The sequence below is a fragment of the Rana temporaria genome, chromosome 11, assembly GCF_905171775.1.
Source record: "Rana temporaria chromosome 11, aRanTem1.1, whole genome shotgun sequence".
Lineage (NCBI taxonomy): Eukaryota > Metazoa > Chordata > Amphibia > Anura > Ranidae > Rana > Rana temporaria.
The window spans coordinates 105,638,438-105,650,827 of NC_053499.1; the positions used below are offsets into that span (position 1 = coordinate 105,638,438).

General features: G+C 45.8%; 1 protein-coding gene and 1 long non-coding RNA gene across 8 annotated transcripts in view; one reads left to right on the forward strand and one right to left on the reverse strand.

Annotated features, from left to right (window-relative positions):
* The window catches only part of DUS2 (dihydrouridine synthase 2), a 901,714-nt gene that overhangs the window by 753,915 nt on the left and 135,409 nt on the right, over positions 1 to 12,390 (reverse strand). The window lies entirely within an intron of this gene.
* LOC120917480 lies at positions 1,544 to 2,310 on the forward strand. The gene is made up of 3 exons (XR_005744209.1): positions 1,544 to 1,557; positions 1,670 to 1,943; positions 2,209 to 2,310. It is a non-coding gene; the product is annotated as an uncharacterized LOC120917480 (long non-coding RNA).

The window sequence follows — 12,390 nt, forward strand, 5'->3', positions numbered from 1 at the left end:
GCCTCCCCAACAGGCTATATATAGCATATGATCATTATCTGTCTGCTACCAACAGGGTACTGACAGATGTCTTTATTCCTCTTAAAGATAGGTAAGTTTCCATCCTGCAACCATTCACTCTCCTCACTATTGTCTCCTCTGTGTAAGGTTTGAATACTTATGGCTAAACCTTCACTTTTTCATTTATTTTCATTCATTTTCTACCCTTTTTAAAGGAGATTATCTGTGGACTTTTCAGCTGCAATTGACTGGTCCTTGATTTTTGCTGCAAACGACTATCCTTTGACTTTCTATCACCAGCTGATGTTTGCTTGCACTCAGACTGTTCATCTAGTTAACTACTTGCCGACCGCCCACCGTCGTTATACGTCATCACTTTAGAGATGAATATCTCGGTAACGGTAGCAGCTGCTGCCACAATCGAGATATTCATCTCTTCTGTGGGCGGCCGTGTTAACGATAATGGCGGTCTCCGCGGCGAATCCGCCGCGAGATCGCCGTTATCGGTGGCGGGAGAGGGGCCCCCCCCCCCTCCCGCCGCTGTTCCGCGCCCTCCGCCGCTTACCGGAGCCGTCGGTAGCGGCGGAGGAGATCGCGACCATCCGGATGGTGAGCGGGGACGAGACTGAAGGAAAAATCTCCTTCGCCCGTCCCCATAGCTCCGCTGGGCGGAAGTGACGTCAAAACGTCAGTCCCGCCCAGCGTCTTAAAGAAACATTTTTTTTTTTGTCATTTGAAAAAATGACATTTCCAAATTTTTTTTTTTTTTTTTTGCATTTAAGCCTAAATATGAGATCTGAGGTCTTTTTGACCCCAGATCTCATATTTAAGAGGACCTGTCATGCTTTTTTCTATTACAAGGGATGTTTACATTCCTTGTAATAGGAATAAAAGTGATAATTTTTTTTTTTTTTTTTTTTTCAGTGTTAAAAATTGTAAAATAAATAAAAATAAATGCGAAAAGCAAAAAAAAAATGTTTTAAAGCGCCCCGTCCCGACGAGCTCGCGCGTAGAAGCGAACGTATACGCGAGTAGCGCCGACATATGAAAACGGTATTCAAACCACACAAGTGAGGTATCGCCGCGATCGTTAGAGCGAGAGCATTAATTTTAGCCCTAGGCCTACTCTGTAACTCAAAAAATGCAACCTGTAGAATTTTTTAAACGTCGCCTATCAAGATTTTTAAGGGTAAAAGTTTGACGCCATGCCACGAGCGGGCGAAATTTTTAAGCGTGACATGTTGGGTATCATTTTACTCGGCGTAACATTATCTTTCACAATATATAAAAAAATTGGGCCAAATTTATTGTTGTCTTATTTTTTCATTTAAAAAAGTGATTTTTTTCAAAAAAAAGTGCGCTTGTAAGACCGCTGCGCAAATACGGTGTGACAAAAAGTATTGCAATGACTTCCATTTTATTCTCTAGGGTGTTAGAAAAAAAAAATATATAATGTTTGGGGGTTTTAAGTAATTTTCTAGCAAAAAAAAATGGTTTTGTCTCGTAAACACCGACTCTGAAAAACAGGCCCGGGGCTAAAGTGGTTAAATACTCCATGTAAGTTGATCCCTTGCTTACACTTAATAATTTAGTTACCCATGTTCTCACTAACTTTATGAAGTATACTAAATCTATTCAAACACTTTTTCTTTTTTTTTTTTTTTCTCAGATGAATTGAGGCTCTTCAGTGCCCATGTTATTGTCTTACTTAATTCCCCTGTATTCACCTTGATTTTATTACGCTTCAAGGTATGGCTGTTTTACATATATTAACCCTATTGACTCTATTATGGATTTGTTTAATTAGTTGAAACAGATCATAATTTAATAACACATATTCTAACATAGATTCTTTTTCTTCTGTATTTTTAAGTCAGTTGAACTTGGATTTCAATATCCACCCTGAGGGGGTTTTTCCTTGACTGGCTGTGCATGAAGCTAGGGTAGGTTTTATTTCTCCTACCTATGGAATTTTGCTGCCAGCCCCCTCTCATGGGCTGAACAGCATTGGCTGCTACCAGGCTGTGGATATATGCGCATTTGCTCCTATGAACTTTGGTTTCTCTTGCCCCGCCAGAGATCCCAGCCAAACTTTTGTTTGTACTCTATATACATGACATGTTTTGTTGAACATATATATAATCGAAGTTCTTTTAGAGCTTATATTGTATGCATATGTTAAAATTGTTTTCTTTTTCATCTCTTTAGAGTAATCTAGAGAGACGATCTTGTCCTAATTCCCCTGAAGAAGCCAAGAGGCGAAACTAGTAGGGTCGACCTGATCGAAAAAATTATTTCTAGATCTTGCTCCCACAAAATAATTTATGCACTATCTGTATATTGAATTACTATATTTTGTAAAAATTGAATGAATAAACCTTTTTTATATATTTTTATATATACATACATACTTTGTCTGGTTTTCTTCATCGCACCGCAATAATCCCCCCAACTCTTCCAAAAAATTCCCCTCCTTTGAATCTATTTTGGGATGAGGTGCTGTATCCTTTTTTAGGACTCTCGATCACATACCCCCCAATCTACATAGTCTGTATGCATGTACCTGAGTGTGTGTGTATAGGCATGTTTCTTAGTATATATATCTTAGTGTTTCTTTACAGCATGTGTATATGCATGTATCTGAGTGTGTGTATATATATATATACAGGGAGTGCAGAATTATTAGGCAAGTTGTATTTTTGAGGATTAATTTTATTATTGAACAACAACCATGTTCTCAATGAACCCAAAAAACTCATTAATATCAAAGCTGAATATTTTTGGAAGTAGTTTTTAGTTTGTTTTTAGTTTTAGCTATTTTAGGGGGATATCTGTGTGTGCAGGTGACTATTACTGTGCATAATTATTAGGCAACTTAACAAAAAAAATATATATACCCATTTCAATTATTTATTTTTACCAGTGAAACCAATATAACATCTCAACATTCACAAATATACATTTCTGACATTCAAAAACAAAACAAAAACAAATCAGTGACCAATATAGCCACCTTTCTTTGCATGGACACTCAAAAGCCTGCCATCCATGGATTCTGTCAGTGTTTCGATCTGTTCACCATCAACATTGCGTGCAGCAGCAACCACAGCCTCCCAGACACTGTTCAGAGAGGTGTACTGTTTTCCCTCCTTGTAAATCTCACATTTGATGATGGACCACAGGTTCTCAATAGGGTTCAGATCAGGTGAACAAGGAGGCCATGTCATTAGTTTTTCTTCTTGTATACCCTTTCTTGCCAGCCACGCTGTGGAGTACTTGGACACGTGTGATGGAGCATTGTCCTGCATGAAAATCATGTTTTTCTTGAAGCATGCAGACTTCTTCCTGTACCACTGCTTGAAGAAGGTGTCTTCCAGAAACTGGCAGTAGGACTGGGAGTTGAGCTTGACTCCATCCTCAACCCGAAAAGGCTCCACAAGCTCATCTTTGATGATACCAGCCCAAACCAGTACTCCACCTCCACCTTGCTGGCGTCTGAGTCGGACTGGAGCTCTCTGCCCTTTACCAATCCAGCCACGGGCCCATCCATCTGGCCCATCAAGACTCACTCTCATTTCAGCAGTCCATAAAACCTTAGAAAAATCAGTCTTGAGATATATCTTGGCCCAGTCTTGACGTTTCAGCTTGTGTGTCTTGTTCAGTGGTGGTCGTCTTTCAGCCTTTCTTACCTTGGCCATGTCTCTGAGTATTGCACACCTTGTGCTTTTGGGCACTCCAGTGATGTTGCAGCTCTGAAATATGGCCAAACTGGTGGCAAGTGGCATCTTGGCAGCTGCACGCTTGACTTTTCTCAGTTCATGGGCAGTTATTTTGCGCCTTGGTTTTTCCACACGCTTCTTGCGACCCTGTTGACTATTTTGAATGAAACGCTTGATTGTTCGATGATCACGCTTCAGAAGCTTTGCAATTTTAAGAGTGCTGCATCCCTCTGCAAGATATCTCACTATTTTTGACTTTTCTGAGCCTGTCAAGTCCTTCTTTTGACCCATTTTGCCAAAGGAAAGGAAGTTGACTAATAATTATGCACACCTGATATAGGGTGTTGATGTCATTAGACCACACCCCTTCTCATTACAGAGATGCACATCACCTAATATGCTTAATCGGTAGTAGGCTTTCGAGCCTATACAGCTTGGAGTAAGACAGCATGCATAAAGAGGATGATGTGGTCAAAATACTCATTTGCCTAATAATTCTGCACTCCCTGTATATTAGTGCCTTGCGAATGTATTTGGCCCCCTTGAACTTTGCGACCTTTTGCCACATTTCAGGCTTCAAACAAAGATATAAAACTGTAATTTTTTTGAAGAATCAACAACAAGTGGGACACAATCATGAAGTGGAACGAAATGTATTGGATATTTCAAACTTTTTTAACAAATAAAAAACTGAAAAATTGAGCGTGCAAAATGATTCAGTCCCTTTACTTTCAGTGCAGCAAACTCTCTCCAGAAGTTCAGTGAGGATCTCTGAATGATCCAATGTTGACCTAAATGACTAATCATGATAAATAGAATCCACCTGTGTGTAATCAAGTCTCCGTATAAATGCACCTGCACTGTGATAGTCTCAGAGGTCCGTTTAAAGTGCAGAGAGCATCATGAAGAACAAGGAACACACCAGGCAGGTCCGAGATACTGTTGTGGAGAAGTTTAAAGCCGGATTTGGATACAAAAAGATTTCCCAAGCTTTAAACATCCCAAGGAGCACTGTGCAAGTGATAATATTGAAATGGAAGGAGTATCAGACCACTGCAAATCTACGAAGACCTGGCTGTTCCTCTAAACTTTCAGCTCATACAAGGAGAAGACTGATCAGAGACGCAGCCAAGAGGCCCATGATCACTCTGGATGAACTGCAGAGATCTACAGCTGAGGTGGGAGACTCTGTCCATAGGACAACAATCAGTCGTATACTGCACAAATCTGGCCTTTATGGAAGAGAGACAAGAAGAAAGCCATTTCTTAAAGATATCCATAAAAAGTGTTGTTTAAAGTTTGCCACAAGCCACCTGGGAGACACACCAAACATGTGGAAGAAGGTGCTCTGGTCAGATGAAACCAAAATCGAACTTTTTGGCAACAATGCAAAACGTTATGTTTGGCGTAAAAGCAACACAGCTCATCACCCTGAACACACCATCCCCACTGTCAAACATGGTGGCAGCATCATGGTTTGGGCCTGCTTTTCTTCAGCAGGGACAGGGAAGATGGTTAAAATTGATGGGAAGATGGATGGAGCCAAATACAGGACCATTCTGGAAGAAAACCTGATGGAGTCTGCAAAAGACCTGAGACTGGGATTGAGATTTGCCTTCCAACAAGACAATGATCCAAAACAAAGCAAAATCTACAATGGAATGGTTCACAAATAAACATATCCAGGTGTTAGAATGGCCAAGTCAAATCCAGACCTGAATCCAATCGAGAATCTGTGGAAAGAACTGAAAACTGCTGTTCACAAACACTCTCCATCCAACCTCACTGAGCTCAAGCTGTTTTGCAAGGAGGAATGGGCAAAAATGTCAGTCTCTCGATGTGCAAAACTGATAGAGACATACCCCAAGCGACTTACAGCTGTAATCGCAGCAAAAGGTGGCGCTACAAAGGGGGCTGAATAATTTTGCACGCCCAATTTTTTAGTTTTTTATTTGTTAAAAAACTTTGAAATATCCAATAAATTTTGTTCCGCTTCATAATTGTTGTAACAGGAGTGACTTTTGGGCACAGATTGAGCCAGGAGATGGGGTGGCAAGTGAATCATAATTCATGTATTACATGAGATGGGACATTAATAATAATTCATGTTTGCAGGACGTCTTGAGATATCACAAGTTGTTGGCTTATTCAATGTGGGGACACATTCTGTTGAAAGGTGTTAATTGCATCTACTCCTAGACATTTCATTGTCCATTGTGTAAAGGTGTGACTACCTGTCTGTCGGAGACAGAACGTCTGTCTAACAATGTGGATTGAAGGAAACTCATTGTGTGATGATATTTTGTGTGAATTCTATTGATAAGAGTATGTGATTGAAGCCCCATGGTGTGAAGGGGGGTGGAGATTTCAGTGTCCCTTTGATTACGGTCACCTGCTTGTAACTGCATAAAAAGCTGAGAAGAAACCATTAAAGGATTCTTGCATTGGAAACCAGAAAGCACAGAGCTGTATCTCGTCTGATTCTGGGAATGGGATGGATCGGGTCCTGTTGGTTGGAGTGTCGATAAGCTGTCTTGGATGGGATGGAAGGTCGTAAACGGTGGTGACCGTTACAATTGGTGGCTAGCAGCGGGATAATTGCATCGCTTAAAGGACAGCTACAAGGACTACTGGAGAACCGTGGCAGACAAGCCAGCAACCATAAGAAGATGGACGTGATCACAGAACTTGTCCAAATGGATGGAGCGGAAAGACCCAACTTAACGGAAAGGCCCAGCATAACAGACAGGACCCCGGAGGCGGCAAGCTTTGATCGGGCTGTCAAACTAAGACTGGCACACTATGGTCCTAACCCTCCACCGGAGATCATAGACCGAGTTATAGCTGCTGTGGATGCAAATTAGCTACGGCAAAGACGTTCTGCAGCAGCAGAAGTCACAGCAGCACCAACTGAAAGGAGAAAGATACATTTTGCTTCTTTTAGGAACTTCATTGAAACTGAAGGGGAGATTGATGGGTACCATGCCGATTTTACACCGGGTGCCCACAAAGGAATGGGTTACCATTTTGTCTGGGAAATTGTCCGGCCGGGCCAGTGAAGCGTTCAGGGCCATCCCAGACAAGGATATTATGAACTATGGACTGGTAAAAGAAGCACTTTTGGCCAGGTATGCCGTCACACCGGAGGCATACCGGAGGCGGTTCCGAGAGACGAGCAAGCAGACTGGAGACTCGTATACCGAGTGGGCTGCAGGTGTTTCTACTGGAGCACTTCTTTGACAAACTGTCCCGGGAAGTCAGAGAATGGGTCCGGGACAGAAACCGTTTCTCCTTGTCTGAAGCAGCTCGCCTGGCGAACGAATACACAGAAGCCCGCAAACTTGACAACTCTGTGGTCAAGACCACAGCTCGGGTGGGTTATCGATCAGCGGCACCCCCACCGGCTATTGCCTACAAACCCCAGTCGGACCGTCCTACAACACCACCTCCAGCAGCCACTTATCCTCAGAAGCCTAGGTTCAACTCCCAGGACTACTCACAGCCCATCAGGTGTTTTGGGTGTAAACAGCTAGGACACAGAAAGCTAGACTGTCCATTGAATCCACCCAGGAAGTCACAGTCATGGAGACAGCCAGAAAGGGGGAACCCCCACACATCCATGCCTGCGGCCCACTGCGTTGAGGAGGAAGAACATTGGGGCGTTCTGCACGAGGCAGATCCGATACAAGCAGCTAACCAGGACAACAGGCAGCAACACAGGCAGACTGTCTGGGTCAATGGAAAGGTAGCCAATGGGCTACGTGATAGTGGGGCCACGATGACCCTGCTACAGAAAAAACTCATCCCAGAGAGCCAGCACACCGGAGACACCGTAGCCGTAAGAGTAGCGGGAGGCACCGTCTTCCGGCTACCTGTTGCCCGGGTTCACCTGGATTGGGGGGTTGGTTCGGGACATGTGAATGTGGGGGTGATGAAGGATTTGCCCCCCTTGTTTCTGCGTACGCCCCGATGTGTCCCGCTAAAGCCCACACAGTGACTACCTGTGCCCCAACCAGCGTTGCTGGAACCAACTCGCTTCCTGCTGAGACCCAGGTAAGACTACCTTCTCCGACATGTACTGTAGATCGGGCACAATATCACAGTCTAAAATGGGAATGTGACAGGTTGGCCAGTGAGAAATCAGAGATGCAACGACACTACGTCATGTATTATGAGATGTCCCGTGGCTTGAACATTGAAATGCACAAACAGGCTGAAATTGTCAAAAGATTAAATGGGATTTGCATCCAGGTGGTGCCTTATCTGTCCCAAGAGCATCAGCAACAGGTTTTGGGAGCCGTTGAGAGAGCAAAGCAAGTGACTGTTCCAGAACTGAATTCCATTATTCGCCTTCACCATCAGCTACCGACCTGGTAAGCCAAATGGCAATGCTGATGGTTTATCCCGGCAAACAGACGTCATCCCGGCCTCCTAGTTCCGGACATCCCCAAGTTGACCCGAAAAGGATCAAGCCGGGTCTGCCGGAGTGTTCCACAAGGAGGGAGCCATGTAACAGGAGTGACTTTTGGGCACAGATTGAGCCAGGAGATGGGGTGGCAAGTGAATCATAATTCATGTATTACATGAGATGGGACATTAATAATAATTCATGTTTGCAGGATGTCTTGAGATATCACAAGTTGTTGGCTTATTCAATGTGGGGACACATTCTGTTGAAAGGTGTTAATTGCATCTACTCCTAGACATTTCATTGTCCATTGTGTAAAGGTGCGACTACCTGTCTGTCGGAGACAGAACGTCTGTCTAACGATGTGGATTGAAGGGAACTCATTGTGTGATGATATTTTGTGTGAATTCTATTGATAAAAGTATGTGATTGAAGCCCCATGGTGTGAAGGGGGGTGGAGATTTCAGTGTCCCTTTGATTACGGTCACCTGCTTGTAACTGCATAAAAAGCTGAGAAGAAACCATTAGGCCCCGTACACACCACCGGATCTGTCCACTGGGATTTATCCGCGCATCAGTTCCAGCAGACAAATCCGGTCGTGTGTACGGCCTAGCGGACATTTTTCGGCGGACATTTGTCCAGCCGACCGGTTTTCAAGCGGATAAAAATTTCTTAGCATGCTAAGAAATCTATCCGATGGAAACCTGTCCGTCGGACGTGTTCGGTCGTCTGTACAGACTCACAGGACACGTCAGACCGACCGCCATCCCTCGAATGCGTCGTACTGATTCGACGCATGCGTGGAAGCTTTGAACTTCCAGGGCCGCCCACGTCGCCGCGTCATCGTCGCGGTCACGCCCCGCGTATTGTTTACGCGCGGATTTCTGTCTAATGGTGTGTACAACCATCAGACAGAAATCTCCGGGCGGACATGTGTGTACGGGGCCTTAAAGGATTCTTGCATTGGAAACCAGAAAGCACAGAGCTGTGTCTTGTCTGATTCTGGGAATGGGATGGATCGGGTCCTGTTGGTTGGAGTGTCGATAAGCTGTCTTGGATGGGATGGAAGGTCGTAAACGGTGGTGACCGTTACAATTGTGTCCCACTTGTTGTTGATTATTCAAAAAAAAAATAGTTTTATATCTTCATGTTTGAAGCCTGAAATGTGGCTAAAGATCGCAAAGTTCAAGGGGGCCGAATACTTTCGCAAGGCACTGTATATATATGTGCATGTACCGTATGTAATTGAGCATATGTATATATCTGAGTGAGTGTGTATGTATATATCCCAGTATCTGTATGTATTTGAGTGTGTATGCATGTTATTAACTGAACATATTTCTATATCTATGTAATTTACTGTATACCAGACCTCAAATTTTCCACTCGCCTACTCGCATTTTGCGAGTGGAAAATGAGGTCTGGCGAGGAGCTGGCTGCCTGGGAGTGGGGGGGCGAGCACCGCTGGCGATCGGGGTTAATCGCGAGCCGTTCTTGCAGTGATCGCCCCAATGACATAAAGAAAGAGGAGAGCTGTAGGATCGCAGAGCGGTAAAGCCCGCTCTTACAACTTGCATTGAAATTTCCTCCGCTCTGCCGACAGCCCCACCTCCTCCTGACCCTGCGCCTGTGATAGACAGAATGCGATTTCAATGCTGAGATGCGTTTATCACAGGCGTGGGGTCAGGAGGAGGCGGGGCTGTCGGCAGAGTGACGGAAATTTCAATGAAAGTTATAAGAGCGGGCTTTACCGCTCTGCGATCCTTTCTTTAGGCCTTCGGGCCGATCAGAATATCAGAGAAATACAATAGAAGTGCAGCCACCAATCAGCAGCCCCCCTGGTACTTGTAGTCCCCCGTGTGTATAGCTGTATGTCTCCTCCCTGCAGAGCGGTGTCACCCTCCTCTCCCAGTGTCACCCTCCTCTCCAAGTGTCACCCTCCTCTCCCAGTGTCACCCTCCTCTCCCAGTGTCACCCTCCTCTCCCAGTGTCACCCTCCTCTCCCTCTAATCTCCTCCTCTAAGAAGGATCAGCCGGCATGAATGGTCAGACTGTCAGATGCAGAGCAGGTTGTGACACTCAGGACTCAGAAAGGAGCGCCCCCCCGGAGTCTGCCCCCATACATGGGATGTGGAGGGTGAGTTCTGCAGGAAAGCTGCACTTTGTTCAGTCTGGGAAGGATTTGTCTAATCTCCTTAGGCTTGGCCTCATCATTACCCACCATAAACACACACAAGGGCCCCATTCATCGGGCAATCCACTCAGGGGGTCCTCACTGACCTGGTATAACAGGGGAGTCGGCAATGGGGGCACGGTGAGTCGGCAATGGGGGCACGGTGAGTCGGCAATGGGGGCACGGTGAGTCGGCAATGGGGGCACGGTGAGTCGGCAATGGGGGCACGGTGAGTCGGCAATGGGGGCACGGTGAGTCGGCAAGGGGGGCACGGTGAGTCGGCAATGGGGGCACGGTGAGTCGGCAATGGGGGCACGGTGAGTCGGCAATGGGGGCACGGTGAGTCGGCAATGGGGGCACGGTGAGTCGGCAATGGGGGCACGGTGAGTCGGCAATGGTGGGGACGGTGAGGCTGCAATGGTGGGGACGGTGAGGCTGCAATGGTGGGGACGGTGAGGCTGCAATGGTGGGGACGGTGAGGCTGCAATGGTGGGGACGGTGAGGCTGCAATGGTGGGGACGGTGAGGCTGCAATGGTGGGGACGGTGAGGCTGCAATGGTGGGCACAGTGAGGCTGCAATGGTGGGCACAGTGAGGCTGCAACGGTGGGCACAGTGAGGCTGCAATGGTGGGCACAGTGAGGCTGCAATGGTGGGCATGCATATTTGTGAGACTATTTCTTGTGGCACAGCAATCAAAGCCTATTTTATGATTTATTAAACCATACTCCTTTAAGCCCATTCATTGTTCTCTGTAATAGGGCCAGCACCCAGTGTTCACCGTGACGTGCTGTGCATGCCACATTACTGCTCAAGTTTGGGTGCCCAAAGGTGCCCCAGGTCTTGTATAGTTCTAGCAACACCCCTGTATTATACCCAGGCCCACCAACCCCATAAGGTAAGCAATACTCCACTCCTGGGCTGATTTAACCCAACATTTAAAAAGGCTGTTTTGCAAAGTATTCATTGATTTTTTTTTTTTTTTTAGAAGAATTGTCCATCTCACTACCCACCCTGTCCAGTCCCACTCCAAGGTCTTTAACAATCCTATCGTCTATAGCAGGGGTCTTGAATTAAAATTCAAGGAGGTCCTGTCACTAAAATTTGCTTTGGGCCGAGGTCCGAATCTCAAGTCCCCATTTGTCCCCATCACAGCGCCCCTTTACATCAGGTGTCCCCATCACAGCGCCCCTTTACATCAGGTGTCCCCATCACAGTGCCCCTTTACATCAGGTGTCTCCATCACAGTGCCCCTTTACATCAGGTGTCCCCATCACAGCGCCCATTTACATCAGGGGTCCTCATCACAGCACTAATTTACATCAGGTGTCCCCATCACAGCGCTCCTTTACATCAGGTGTCCTCATTACAGTGCCCCTTTACATCAGATGTCCCCATCACAGCGCCTCTTTACATCAGGTGTCCCCATCACAGTGCCCCTTTACATCATGTGTCCCCATCACAGTGCCCCTTTACATCAGGTGTCCCCATCACAGTGCCCCTTTACATCAGGTGTCCCCATCACAGCGCCCCTTTACATCAGGTGTCCCCATCACAGCGCCCCTTTACATCAGGTGTCCCCATCACAGCGCCCCTTTACATCAGGTGTCCTCATCACAGCGCTCCTTTACATCGGGTGTCCCCATCACAGTGCCCCTTTACAACAGATGTCTCCATTACAGTGCCCCTTTAAATCAGGTGTCCCCATCACAGTGCCCCTTTACATCAGGTGTCCCCATCACAGTGCCCCTTAACATAAAATGTGCTCATCATTGTGCCCCATAAAATAAGGGGCACCCTGATGGACACATTTTATATTAAGGGGCACTCTGATGGGCACAACAAAACGTGATCCTTAACATAAAATTTGCCCATCAGAGTGCCCCTTAACATAAAATATGTCCAACAGCGTGCCCCTTAACATAAAATGTGCCCATGGACACATTTTATATTAAGGGACACTCTGATGGGCAAATTTTATGTTAAGGGGCACTCTGATGGGCGCATTTTATTTTAAGGGGCACGCTGATGGGAATATTTTTAATGTGTACGCTGATGGGCATATTTTATGTTAAGGGGCAATTTGATGGG